At 33.9% G+C, this 15,783-nt stretch overlaps 1 long non-coding RNA gene across 1 annotated transcript; it reads left to right on the top strand.

Annotated features, from left to right (window-relative positions):
- The first annotated feature begins 6,723 nt into the window (after positions 1–6,723).
- LOC107878117 lies at positions 6,724–11,684 on the top strand. Its single transcript, XR_007057644.1, has 2 exons — positions 6,724–10,487; positions 10,611–11,684. It is a non-coding gene; the product is annotated as an uncharacterized LOC107878117 (long non-coding RNA).
- The last annotated feature ends 4,099 nt before the right edge of the window (positions 11,685–15,783 follow it).

The raw sequence follows: 15,783 nt of genomic DNA, 5'->3' as shown, positions 1-15,783 counted from the left end.
GAAAAACAAATAAGGCAGAAAGAATTGTGCAATTGATACAACATTTAGAGGAATATTATTTACTTCTTTTATTCTTCTAAGATATATTTTACAATGAATAAAATTATAATTTGTTTACTTTAATACTATTTAGAATATTGAATATCAATTAAAAGTTTGGTTATTAAATTCTTATTTACTAAAATATGTAAAAAATTCCATGAAGTACTAATATTTAAAATTTTAAAAATCAACTAAAACTCTACCTTATATAAATTGTATTAAAGTAAAATTTAATTTATATATATGATAATTAAATTGCTTAACATGATGAACAATGGTTATATGAGATCAGTGTCTCTTAGAATACATAAAATATATTCAAGGAAACTAGATGAAGCACATAAATTGTTTCAATGTGGAACAACTAAAATAGCTTTAAATTTTAAAATATCATAAAACATCATTGAAAATTATTAGTTGATTGACAAAAAGAAGAATAAAAATAAATTTAAGTAAAACTAACTTAGTACATCACTTATCAATTATCCCCAACTTTTTAACCATATGAATGATTTTAAAAAATTAAATCTAATAAAGTATATTTTTCAGCTTTATCTTTATATGCATGTAACATAAAAATAATTTTTAAAATTAAAGAGAACAAAAATAAAGATGAAAAAAAATAGAATAAAAATTAAGTAAAATTAATCTAGCACATCACTTACCAGTTACCTCCAATTTTCAATCATATGGATGGTTTAAAAAAATTAAATTAAATAAAATATATTTTATAGCTTTATCTTTATATGCATGTAACATAAAAAATATTTTCATTCAAAGACAAATTGGAGAAAAATAAAGTAATTAAAATATAGTAAAAACAATATTCACTGAGGGATTGGGGGGGGGGGGGTGATATAATAAAGTTATTAGACAATACACATAGTACAATTTATAAATTTTAAACGAAAGAAGTGAGTGGACAGTGAAATAAAAATTTAAATTATTTTGATAATATGAAATCTTTAAATTGTAAATAATATAATAACAAAAAATATGAAACATAAAATCATTTGGCAATTGTATGATGTTTTTACTCATATAAATTGTCTAGAGGTGGAAGACCACGTTGGAAAGGAGGGGGATGTGGGGGGTGAAGGTGTGGAAATGTCAACACAATATCTTTAAATTGTGAATATATAATAAAGAAAAATCTTAAGCATAAAATTCTTTTTTACAATTACGTGATTGTTCTTTCGTATGAATTTGGTTAGAGGTCGGATGATTAGCGTGGGGAAGGGTGGAGGCTTTGGGGGGGGGGGGGGGGGGGGGGGGCGGGTTTGGGGGGGGGGGGGGGGGGGGGGGGGGGTGTCGCGCCCCATTTTCCTCGCGGAAGGCGAGATTCGACTTGACAAACTCTTGGGATGCGTTTAAAAGAAGGGTGTGAGAGCCGCCACCTAACGTATTAAGGTACGTTAGGGCACCGGTCTAGGATACTATGAACCTATTTTTTTTGTTCAGTCTTAATTCACCAAAGTTCGGGTAAGGGTTCAAATTATCTCAAAAGGAAGGTTTTAGGCACCTTTTAAGGTCCACAAGGGTGGTTCCCGACCGAATTCATACTTTACATGGGGATTCTATGCGATCAAATAAAGTCTCTTATTTTATCATTAATTTAATATTTAGCTAAGCAATAAAATAATTAATAAGCAAATGCATGTCATTTGTTAATTCTAATTGTCGATTATCTAGGTGATAAAGCTAAATAAAACATGTAAATAAGACAAGCGAGGAGAAAGAAGGCAAGACAATTCATGATAAAGGGGACTGCTCATGTAATAAACCAATTACCCCAAATAAACATGTAAAGTGAATAAAAAGACTAAAAAAAAACGAAATCGTCTAAGCCAAACAAAGAGATGTTTTGGTTTTGTTCGGATCAAAAACCCAACTTGTCAATCATCATTCGACCCAAGGGCCAAACTCTTAAACAAGTAATAATGTCATTAGCCTCGCCTTTAATATTTGTTGGGATAAACATTTCCGAATGACTACCTGTCCCACCCCACCTAGGCTGAATGTCAAGTCTAAAGGTGTTCTATGACAAGGACAAAACTAACGTTTTTAGTAATAATTATCATCCCAACTATCGTCTAAGAGGCATTGGACTTTGTTATTTTGGATTTGTGTTCTAGACTAAAAGAAATCTATGTTGCCTAGGACTTGAAGCGCGAACATATTGGACAACAAGTAGCACGTAATAATCTCAAGTTAGCCTCTTGATTAATTAACGTTTATTAATGTGATAGCATGCGAAGACAAGTAATTATATATTATGTCATTAACCTATAGGCATGATGTCTAATGTTCAATCAAGTGGTGCCAAAGGACAACTGTGATTCGTGTATGCAACAATATAATGTGCTCATGAGGGGTGTCAAAAGTGTGGTAAATGTGTCAAGAAAATGTGCTTGTGAATTAAGTGTCATAAGCTATAATGAGAATACAAGAAACTAGTAAAATATTAAAGGATGCGTTAAAATGTTAGGAATGCACTTAAATGCAGAGAACAAATTAACATATAGAAAATGTAGAGTATTACTAGTATTTTAGCATGCTGGAAGTCAACTAAACATGCTGAAAAAGTTAATTAAACATGCTGAAAAATTAATTAATCATGCTGAAAGTTACTTAAACATGCTGAAAATAACGTTAAGACGCAGTATTTTCATGTTGATATGCTGAAAACATGCCAAGAATGTCTAAAATCTAATATTTTAATATGGTATAAATGTAGGGAACTAGCATTTTAAACATGCTGAAATCAGTATAAGTGCTGAAATTTATTTAGATGCGCAGAAAAATCATTTAAACATGCTGAAATTTAATCTAAAATTGCTGAACTAGATGTTAGACATGCTGAAACTTTGATGTTAACATGCTCAAATTGTTTTAATATGCCTAAAACGGTGTCGACACGCCTAAAAATGTAAAGACGTACTAAATAAATCGTGCTTAACATGCGAAAATTAATGTAATAAGCTAACGTATCGAAAATATTATCATGCCTTAATTTAATGTGGATATGTTAAAAAGGTATTAGCATGCTTAGTTTCAAATCAATATGCTTAACATGCAGAGATACGTCAACATGCCTAATGTCAAATTAATAAGCTTAATATCAATTAATATGATACGTCAATTTTAGATGGATAAGAGTAATTAATAAATCGTAGCAAGATTCATATTAATAGACCCAAATTTTGTGCCTAGATGATTCAAATAACACGTCTTGCATGTAATCCTAGGTTGTGCCTACCTATACCGTTCATAGAGCACATAATCCTTGCCCCCCAAAGCAGTCCCCAAATAATATTATTACATCAATAGGAAAAATATTTTAGAATAATATTACAGACCAAATAAAAAAAAAAAAAAAAACTAGTTAAAAAGAATACATAGTTTAACTATTCCGGGGACTCTTTGGAACTTGTAAGTGTCTATTTAACCTGCGAAACAAATTATAATGGCAAGCAGACAGGAACACATAATAGCAAACATCAAAATATTCCTAAAGACATGCTTTCTAAAGATTTTACAACACGATGCAATCAAGATAAATAGAGGATGAAAAATTACATCGTTCAAGAACTCACCAGTGAACAGCATTAAAGAGAGAATAAGAATAATAGAAGCCAAAAGCCAAGTATACGTAATAGCGAGATATGCAAGATGTTAACAGCAGCCTCTAAAGAGAAACAAAAAGCACTTAAAAATATTTAATTGCCTTTGTAAAAAGTAGCCAATGATTTTTGTTAAGAGTAGTAGTAGTAATTGTAATTGTGAGACTTGAGAACTTTTCGCTGTCCCCTTTTGTGAATGAAGGGATGGGTTTATATAGTATCAAAGAAATCAGTCAGCTGAGACAAAACAGGAAAATAAATATTCCACCCCTTTAATTACTGAAGTGATATTATGTAAAATTAGTCGGGGGTAAAAATAAGAAAGAGGAGAAATCAATCACCCATAATTTCCTTAAAAGAAGGCTTGCTCAATCAATTGTTTCATGTTTCCATATATAGGTGGGTAAGAAAAGATACTAATTTGAAAGAGGAAAAATAATAACAGAAACACGTATCATTTACCATAGATACTCAAATTAATTAAAAGCCATCCGTTAATTCTGCTAAAAGCCCAGAATCTATTGTCAATTAGGAACAAACACAATTAATATTTTATCATAAACACTGATTCAAATATAATCCATGTATAGCACCTTTCAATAACAATCAACAGTCAGCAATCACATTGATTATCAAAATTGAGGGTTTTCGCACATAATAGTCCAATGATAAACAAGTAACTAGACGAATTAACTCACACTGACAGTCAGATATCATAAACCTTAGGCAATTTGGGTGATGAAAAGAACATGCAAATCAAATCGATAACAAACATGCCATTACTAAAACAAACCGTATAATAGTCAGATCTCGGGGGGTGTTATTTTTGTTGGTGGTGACACCGAAAATGAAGGAGGTTGCGGATTTGGAGCGGCGCGAGAAAGAGGCAGAGAAAGGAGGTTGAATCACAACTGGTGGAGGTGGCAGATCTGGGGGCGGTGCTGGAGTGGTGGCTCCGATCGGCGATGGGAGGCTGGTCGTTCTTGTTTTCGCCAGAGAGGACGGTGCCGGGGCTGGTTTCATGGCGGCAGTATGGAGGTTTTTGTGGTCGATTGGCGACGGAGAGATCGAAGGAGAGGGGGAGATCGAGATTTGGAAGGATTTTGTAGAGAGAGAGGGGGCAAGGAGAAGGGCTCACTGGCGATGAGACAGTGGCGGCACCATCACCAGCAGCAATGGATGTCGATGATGATGAGAAGAAAGAAGGGGAGATAGAGAGAGAGGAGTTAGAGAGATGAGAGGGGCGGATGGTTTTTTTTGGGGGAATTATGGTTAGGTTTAGGTTTTGTTGTTGTTTTAAAAAGGAAGGTAAAGGAGGTTTGATCTCATCCATCAGATCAGTTTTTGATCAACGGCTGGGATTTAAAGATTGAAAATTTGACCAACATTGAGTACCATTTAAAATTGAGTGACTAAATTGGCCATAATTGTAATAAAGGGTTGACATTGTAATAAAATTGAGGCTAAGAGATGAATGAATTAGACAAATGACTTCAATTTTAGACTGTTATTTAAATTTTAGTAGAGATAACAATAGATGATAATAATAATTAAACAATAATAATAAATAATAATAATAAATAATAAATAATAATAATATATATATATAATAACAATGTCAGTGAAAAATAATAATATCAATAAATAGAATTAAATAATGAAAAACTAGACAATGCATTTGTAAAAATGTGAGTGTGCGCAGTTACGTGAAAAATAATTTAATTAATAGAATTACATAAAATATCATATTTGATTTTGAAATTATAAACATGATAAAATAATAAAATAATTTATGCATTTTTTCTAAATTGTGAATGCAATACGTCACTATATACTTAAATTCAAGAATAATGAAAAAATTATTAATAATTGAAATTAAATAATTTTGATAAAATAATAGCCTAAATATAATATCGGGAGGTCAAAATTGGGTGTCAACAGGGGAAAGGGTAGATATTTTTTTACTTTTGATTTTTAAACTTGAAAGGGCGGGTAGGAGTGGAGGTAGGAGGTAGGTGGGTGCGGGGATAGAAACATTCTTTTTCTTTTTGCATTTCATTGAGAAATAATATAATAGTTGAACATGATGCACAAATAGATAGAATAGTCTCTGCAAATAGCATCTTTCGATCCTTTAAAGTAATATAATTTAACATGCAACATTCACATAGTTTCAAGTATCTTGGATCCATGATTCAGGCGAATGGTGAGGATGTCTCCCACCGTATTGGGGCGGAATGGATGAAGTGGAAGCTCGCCTCGGGGGTATTGTGTGATAGGAAGGTGCCTCCCAAGCTTAAAGGCAAATTCTACAGGGTGGCAGTTCATTCGACCATGTTGTATGGAGCGGAGTTTTGGCTAGTCAAGAAATCTCACATTCAAAAATTGAAGGTGACGGAAATACGAATGTAGCATTAGATTTGTGGGCTTACTAGGGGTGATAGAGTTCGAAATGAGACTATTAGGAAAAAGGTTGGAGTGACTTTGGTGGAGGACAAGATGCGGGAAGTCCGATTGAGAGTGTTCTGACGTGATGAGGGGGGCACGGATGCCCCGATTTGTAGGTGTGAGAAGCTATCTTTGGATGGTTTCAGGTGGGGTAGGGGTACACCGAAGACACATGAAAAAGAGGTGATCAGGCGGGACATGGAGCAGTTACAGCTCACTAAGTACATGACCCTATATAGGAAGATATGGAGGACGCAAATTAGGATAGAAGGCTAGTGCCAGTTTGGGTCGTTGGGGCAGGGCATTACTTGGTAGGTGTATTATTCTTTTTATGACACTTTGTTTCATGTTTTATTACGAATTTGTTTACTATTCTTTATTTATTATTCCTTGTGGGTGGCATATTTATGTCAGGTCATCTTGTTCCATGCTTTATCACGGATATGTTTATTATTCCTTATCTTGAGCCGGGGGTCTATCGGAAACAGCCTTTCCACTTCTCCGAAGGTAGTGGTATGGATTACGTACATCTTACCCTCCCCAGACCCCACTATGTTGGAATACACTGAATTTGTTGTTGTTGTATGCAACATTCACATATAAGATTATTAAAATAATATCTTTAAATTATGAATAATATAATAAAGAAAAATCTTAAATGAAAAATTCTTTTTACAATTACATGATTGTTTTTTAGTATAGATTTGGTTAGAGGTTAGGTGATTGGCGTAAGGAAGGATGGGTGAGGATAGAGGCTTATGGTGTGTGGGGGAGGTAGTTATTTTTTTTTTTTTTGATAAAATTGAAAGGGTACCAGAACAATTTCAACCAATTCAAGAAGAGGAGGAGTTTGAGGAAGAAATTAAGGATGAATGTAATAGTTTTCGACCCGACGATCCATATGGGAAGAAGCCCATGGAAGCAACGGTAACCCTCCCTCGAAAGCCACAAATCTCTGATGTGAGGGCATCCACGAGCTCCAAAATTGATGAACCAGTACAAATTGAGCAGAATCTAGGGGATTCTCCACGAGAATGAGCCACTAACAAAGGACACGCACTGGTATACAAGATCCCAAATCAGCGTGATAGGAAGATGGTGGTCAAGCTCACACAGGAGGACATTAAGACTAGTGACGAATATTTATCCACAATGCTTATAGGGTATGTGTTGGGTGATGCTCCATATGAGAATTCGATGGATAATTTTGTTGTAACCGTCTGGAATTTTGTGAGGAAACCCCAGATATTCTATCATGCTGAAGGGTATTATGGATACCGATTTGTATCAATAGAGGTGCTACAAACAGGACCTTATTCCTATCATAACAAGCCCTTCCTTCTGACACCATGGGTAGAGGAGTTTGTGTTTGATAAGAAAGCAATTACAAAAGTTCCATTATGGGCTAATCTCCTAGGATTACCAGTGGGATATTGGTCAATTGAGGCATTGGGCAAAGTAGCAAGTGCAATAGGTAAACCCCTGTATACTGATAAATATACAGCAGACATGAATCGCATTTCGTATGCAAGAGTGTTGGTGGAAGTAGATATATCCCAACCCCTAGTTGAGAATATAGAAATTGAAGCTCCGTGTGGAATAATTCAATAAGGGGTAGAGTATGATTGGAGGCTTAGATTCTGCAATGAATGTATTTGATATGGACACAACATTGTGGACTACAGGTTAAATATATATCCAAGAAAGGAAGAAGAACAACCACTTTAAGAAAACGAGGAGTTCAAAGAGCCACCAAAATGAAGAAGAAGGGTCAGAAGACGTAAGAAAATAGTACCAACATAGCTAGCTAAAGCAGATGAGAGGCTCCCTCAAGCTATACTAGCTAATCAAGAAGGTCCAAGCAAGGAGGATGCTACTCCCACGAGTAAGCAAGCTGAAACAGAACCAGTTTTAAGTCAAAGTAACTGATATGCACCACTAGCTAGAACAACTGAGGCAAATGGTAACACTTCAAGGCCAGCAACTAATACCACCCATCAGCCCCATGATTATGTGTACATGGAATGTAAGGGGGCTAAATAAACCCTTTTAAGCAGAAAGAGGTATTACTTTCTGAAAAAAGAATAAAATTGATCTCTTTGGTTGCTTAGAGACTAGAATAAAGGAAGAAAAGGCTAAACCAATCCTGTTTAAATTTGTAAAAGAATGGAACCATTGCTATAACTATCCTTATGGTACGAATGGGTGTATATGGATGCTATGGAAGAAAACATAAATGTGCAAGTTTTACACATACATGAGCAGTACATTCACTGTGAGGTAGCAACCAGTAACTTCAGAGCTAAAGTCACAGTGGTGTATGCTAGGAAAGAGGTGAATATAAGATCAATTCTATGGAAGGAACTACAGTAAATAGGTACAGGATGTCAAGAACCATGGTTGTTGAGTGGAGATTTTAATAATGTGCTAATAAATGATGACAGAGTGGGACAACCAGTTATAGAGTCAGAAGTGCAAGGGTTCAAAGATATGATTGACAATTTACAGCTTACTCCTATTAGATCAAAAGGCAGTTATTACACATGGTGCAATAAGCAGCAGGGAGCCAATACGGTGTACAACAAAATAGATTAGGTACTTGGGAACCTTGAATGGCTGCAATAATTTGGTCAGGCTGAGGTCAAGTACATAGTGCTAGCTGTATCTGATCACTCCCCAGCTATGATTCAGTGTCTGCAGAGGACCAGTTTGCACCCAAAACCATTAAGATTATATACCACTGTCATGGAACATCCCCAGTTCCATGAAATAGTGCAACAAGTTTGAAAGGTACCTGAGATAGGTGATGCGATGATAGTTGTATGGAATAAGCTGAAAAGGATAAAAATAACACTAAAAGATCTGTATAATTACACGGCAACGTATTCTCACAAATTGACTCAATCAAGGCAGCAACTAGAGATAGTGCAAGCACATATAACCACACGACTATTTGATCAATCCCTGTTTGAGCAAGAAAAAACTCTCTTAGCTGAAATCCAAAAGTGGAGCTTAGTGGAGGAGAAGGTATTGAGACAAAATCTAGAGCATGTTGGATTGATTATGGGGATGCAAATACAATGTACTTTCATGCTCAGTTGAAAAACAAACTACAACACTATATCCTCTATCTACACTGAAGATGGGGTGAAAGTAAATGATCCACTGGAGGTAGAGAATGAATTTATCTCTTTCTTTAAATCACTTATGGGAAAGAAAGAAGATGAGTTACCTTATCTTGACTCAATGTTAATACATAGTGGACCCAGATTAGACAGAGACCAGCAGTTGATATTAATTAGAAAAGTAACATCAGAGGAAATAGAGAAAGCTGTCAAAGGTATGCCAAATGATAAAAGCCCTGGGGTAGATGGATTTCCCATAGAACTCTTTAAATCCAAATGGAAGCAGGTCAAAACAAAGGTACGTGAAGCTGTACAATAGTTCTTCCTAACAGACAAGATGATGAAGGCTTGGAATTGCACAACACCCACCTTAATACCTAAAGTACCTTCACCTACTAAAGTGAAGGACTTTAGGCATATCGCTTGATGCTCTACCATGTATAAGGTGATTTCAAAGATCCTCACAAATAGAATAAAAAGAGTTTTAAAAAGTATTATTGGGTGCTCACAGTCTGCATTCATAGAAGGAAGGAATATTTCAGATAATATACTCTTGAGCCATGAGCTATTCAAAAGATATACAAGGAAATGGATCTCCCCTAGATGTGTACTAAAGGTGGATATTAGAAAGGCTTATGAAACCCTTGAATGGAGTTTTTTGCAAGCTATGATGAATGAATTGGGTTCCCATAAAAATTTATCTAATGGGTAATGGAATATGTGTCCACAGTGTTCTATTCTTTAATGCTTAATAGAGGTCTCACAAAGTCTTTTAAGGCTAATAGAGGGTTGAGGCGGGGTGATCCCATGTCACCATTCCTATTTGTTATAGCAATGGAATATCTGCACAGAGAGATGATGCAACTGACACTAAACAAATAATTCCACTTCCACCCAAGATGCAAAAGATTTGGTTTTATTCATTTATGTTTTACTGATGATCTCTTAATGTTTTGCAGGGCTGATCTGTCATCTGTATCCATGTTACAAGAGTCCTTTCATAAATTTTCATGTTCCTCAAGTTTGGAAGCTAATCAGGAGAAGAGTTCCATTTACATGGTCGAGACCACACCATACATGAAAGAAGACATACTGCAATTGCTGAGTTATGTGGAAGGAAGGCTGCCTTTCAAGTACTTGGGGGTTCGCCTATCCACAAAGAAGTTGACTGTATCTCAATGCTTACCTCTGGTAGAGAAGTTCACAACTAGGATTACATGTTGGTCAGCAAAGTTATTATCTTACTCAGGTCGGTTACAACTGATAAAGGTTGTTATGTTTGGCATACAAAGTTAATGGGCTCAAATCTTTATACTTTTCAAAAGGATAATCAAGATGCTGAAAACTATATGTCGAACATTTCTTTGGACAGGCCATAGTGAATTATCAAAGAAAGCACTGGTCGCGTGGGAAAGACTTTGATACCCAGAATCAGCAGGTGGGCTAAACATTATTAATCTTAAGTTGTGGAATAAGACAGCCATCCTAAAGCACTTATGGGCTATCTCGATGAAAAAAGATACACTATGGATTAGATAGGTACATTACTACTACATAAAGAATATCAAACTCGAGGACCTGGCAAGTCCTAAGAACGCAGCTTGGGTGATGCAGAAGATCATAGATCGTGGTAAATTCATCATGTTACAGCAATGCTACCAGGGGAGTATAGATCAAACCTTGAGAAGTCTGATACAAGGTAACAAATTCAAGATTAAGAAAGCTTATCTAACACTTCAGCCTCAATTTCCAAGGGTGGTATGGAAGAACATCACACTACATAATAGAGTGCATCTTAGATAAAAATTCCATTTGTGGCTTGCATTACATGAGAGATTATCTACAGTTGATAGACTTCAGAAGATGGGGGTGCAAGTTCCTATGAGCTGTGTTTTTTGTGATCAAGAGGAAGAAATAATACACCACCTATTCTTTAGATGTCCTTACCATAAGCAGATCTGGACCATAATACTCATATGGATGAGAGCATACAGAGCAATAGGTACATGGCATCAAGAGGTAGAATGGATATGCAAGATGGCAAAGAAGAAAGTTATGATCGCTGAGATGCTATGTAGTGTGTTTGCAATGGTAGTATACAACATTTGGAAAGATAGAAACATGATGAGGTTACAGAATGGCAGAAGTGATACAACTAAAATATGTCATGAAATAGCTATGTACCTACACATTCAGGGAAGAAACAAAACTTCTTGGCGGGAAAAGCTGCAATTGCTGAATTATTTTCCTTAGGAGAAGTAGAATTGATACTTATTGTAAATGGATTATGGCTATGTTAGTGTATAGATAACATGAATAGGCCATAGAAAGACAAATGAGGTGGTAGATGATCAGCTTCTAACCGACTATGTAACGACTCACTTTTTTATTAATGAAAATACCTGTTAATCAAAAAAAAATATGATATTTAAGCATGATGCACAAATAGACAGAATAGTACTCCCAACTAGCATCTTTCTAGCCTTTAAAGTAATTTGATTTAACATGCACATTCAAATATAAAATAGTTAAAATAATACTTTAATATTAATTGTGCATCGCACGGGTATGTATACTAGTATATACATATAAAGGAGAGTATAGAAAAGGTGATGTGACACCTTTCTATGGCCTCCAAACCTATTTATCTATTTTCTCTGTTTTTTAACTTCTCTTATTTAAATCTATTTTTCATATATAATTAATACTCTATATTCCCATTTATTTGAAAGTAATGACATAACATTTGTTAAATATCATGTTAAAATATCCAACATAAATTTTCTGGACTTTTTCTATTATTTTTTCTTAAATGATGATGGAAGAGTAATGTGTAATTAATTTTGCACATAAATGAATAAAATAAGAAAGAGAGAAATTTTTTAAAGTTAATTAAGGAAGTCGTCACCTAATTAGTTCTATGGTTGATTAAGATACCTATTAAAAATTATGTGATTAAAATAAATAGAAACTTCATTTTAAAGTCTAAGTAACTTAAGCGATTCTAGATAAGAGTTTCAATTATCCTAAAGAAAAGGGACTAAGCACCCTAAAGGATTTGTTAACTACGGTTAACTGATCAAACTTATGTTGATAAAATATATATGAAAAAACTTAATTATTAAAAAAAATATTTTAACTATTTCATAAGTTCGGAAGAAGGCTATTTACGAAATAAGCGATAACACGATGAATTTCTATGAAAATTAACTAAAGCAACACTTAAGAAAACATTTAAAAGGCATTAATTGTGTTAAAATAATGTAGGTGTAATGAAATATAAAAAAAAACAAGAAGAATAAATAGAGAGAAGAGGGAAACTTCTTTATTTCTTGAGGGATGAGAGATACTTGATTGAGAATACAATGAATAAAATCCCTCTATTTATAAGGGAAAATACTCTTAGTTTCTAACTAAAAGACAGATACTACAAATCCTGATAGATATCAACTAGATCTTATTATAAATCTTATTAGATCTTGATAGATATTCACTATAATATAAATAATAACACTCCCCCTTGAATGTCTAGATAGATAATGTGCCTCGTTAAAACCTTACTAGAAAACACCCAGTGAGAAAAAAATCTAGTGAAGGAAAAAGAGTACACATCTCTAACAATACGCATATAGGCTATCTCATTAAAAATCTTACAAGAAAAACCCAGTGAGACAAAATCTTGAAAGGAAAAAAGAGTACAACACGTATTTCCTCCCCCTAATGAGAACATCCTAGAACCTTTGCATCCCGATCTTATGCACCATCTTCTTGAAAGTCATAATTGGAAGAGACTTGGTGAATAAATCAACCATATTATCACTCGAACGAATCTGTTGCACGTTAATATCACCATTCTTTTGTAGCTTATGTATGTAGAAAAGTTTTGATGAACTGTGCTTCATTCTATCTCCCCCTTAAGATGTGCTATGCATGCTGCATTATCTCTATATAAAATTGTGGGTACATTGTCACATTTCAAACCACATTTTTCTCGAATAAGATGTATTGTAAATCTCAACCATACACATTCTCAACTAGCTTCATGAATAGATATTATCTCATCATGGTTCAATGAAGTGGCTAGATAGACTGTTTTATATATTTCCAAGATATGACAGTGTCCCCACATGTGAACACATTACATGTTTGAGACCGAGATTTATGAGGGTCAAATAAATACCCAACATCAGCATGACCAATAAGATCGGGACTACAATCTGTAGAATTAAATAAACTCATGTATTTTATCCCATTTTGATGTCTCCTTATAGGAGCAGAAATATACCTTGCTTAACAAATTGACTGAAGAGGCTATATTAGGCCTTGTAGTATTTGCAAGATACATTAGTGCACCACTTGCACTAAGATATGGTTCTTCATAACCAATTCAATTCGCTATATTTCTTATTTCAGCAAATAATCTATTGCTTTTGAAAACTCTCCAAGAGTTTTAATAATTTTCAAGCTATAAGCTTATACAATATAAGGATTATAAATAAGTTTTCCAGAAACCTTTATATTCTTCAAACATTTTGAATCCTTGAAAGTTTTCATGTAAATTTTTTCAAGTGACAATATTCAACATTTCATTAGTGACATCTTCAAGCGTTTGGATTACAAATCAAATAAGTTTTATGCTTACCAAGATTCATCCTTTCATGTCATTTGATAAATATTTCTACGTCAGCATACTTAAATTAACGTAGAATTCAGATCCTTATAATTCTTCACAATATTGCACCAATATTGTATCAAAAATATTAATGATATATTATTTTGTACCGATTCACAATGAGAGATAACATTTTGAGATCTCATCACTTCATTATTTTCAAGTACCTGAACCTTTCATAAGATTTCATAAAGTGTTGTGTCGTAGGTTCTAAAAGCACATTGCCTTCTTATTATGATTATTTGCTCCTTATCTTTTTAAGAATTATTTCATTTAGAATCGATTGATCTACCACGCTTCACGCATGCATAGATTTTGTCTATTAGGGACACAAAATAGGAGCACTTGCAGCTTAAATATGAGATGCTTTCGAAATTTGACTTGAATTATCTTTTGAATGAGGATCTGATGATAATTCCTAACATATTTCTTAGCTGTTTATAATCTCTCCCTTATGTTAGGAAAACTAACATACATCCTCCTTCTTCTTTGAAAAAATCATCTTTGTGCATCATGGTATATTTATTAATTGTATACCGCACATCAAAACTATTAGATGGAATAGTTGGTTCCTGATCTTGAACCAATTGAGAGGGAAGAAATAATCATAATTTATTGGTCCAATGCATACAAGTGCTATTGAATGCAACATATCATATTTCAGACCAACATAAGAAGCTTTGTTCTCATTAGTAATGGTTTAGCTATTTATCAAAGACATTCAATGCTAAACCATCATTATCAAAATGAATTGTCTTGATTACACAATCTAAAAATTATGTTTTTAACTCAATTTTATTGAGCAAGCAACTTTATGAATATCAAATGGCAGGTTGACAATGAATGTACATGTGATCATCTTATATTGATGCACTTTAATAGATCACATGACAGGTGAATGAGCCCATATTCACCTTTTAAACTTTTCAGATTTAAGGAATTCAATTCCAACATTAGTTGGTCCAACCAACTTATCATGAGAACAAGCTACAAATAATTCTCGAAAAATCTTTTAGTTCTTCAATACATGTCTAATATTCAATATGCGCATCTTCGAGATATCATAATCGTTCATATCAATTTATGAACTTTTATTCTAGTAAACTCCAAGTTTATCATGACATGTACTTTTTTCTTTAGTAAATTTCAGATTTACTATTACATGAATAAATTTCAGATTTACTACTTTAGAAGTAGTTTTTGAAATAACTCTTCTCAGTTATTCTGCCTCATTTGGAGGTGAATTGTGATACCATCGCAATCAAGTGCACGTTTGCATTAATAAGCTTCTCATTCCCCAGGAATGAAATATAGTCATGCCTTAAGCGTATCAAATTATGATAGCTACTACAATAGCAAATTGAGAATACATATGATTTATTGCTACCACATAGGAATGGAGCATATTTAATGGGACATGTTTTACCAAATACTCATTATTTTGCCTTAGCCATCATAATATTATCAATATGGTGCATTGAGATTCAAACTCAACATCTTATCCATATAGTGTCTTAGGCATAAATCGATGGGGATTGAACCCAACATATTATCATTCCTTTTGATAATATTGTTCTTGAGGAATAAAATTAAAACATAAATGGTTCCAAACCAATTATTTTTCCTCAAATCCAACAATAATTACATTATTAGTAGCAAAAGACAAATAATATAAGGAGACGACTGCTGCTATGGATGGGTGTACAGAGGAATGTGGGAGACTAAACACTGAAGTGGAGTGGGTGGCTAAACAAGCAAAAGGAAGATCAGCCAAAAGCTCCATCATCAGTAGTGTCTTTAGAATGGTGATCAATATAATGTGGAGAACAAGGAACTTTATCAGATTCCAACAGGGCAGCTATAATGAAGATCA

Source organism: Capsicum annuum, chromosome 7 (assembly GCF_002878395.1).
Source record: "Capsicum annuum cultivar UCD-10X-F1 chromosome 7, UCD10Xv1.1, whole genome shotgun sequence".
Classification (NCBI taxonomy): Eukaryota; Viridiplantae; Streptophyta; class Magnoliopsida; order Solanales; family Solanaceae; genus Capsicum; species Capsicum annuum.
Note: the sequence above shows the minus strand (reverse complement) of the source record. Positions and strands in the feature narration are given on the sequence as shown.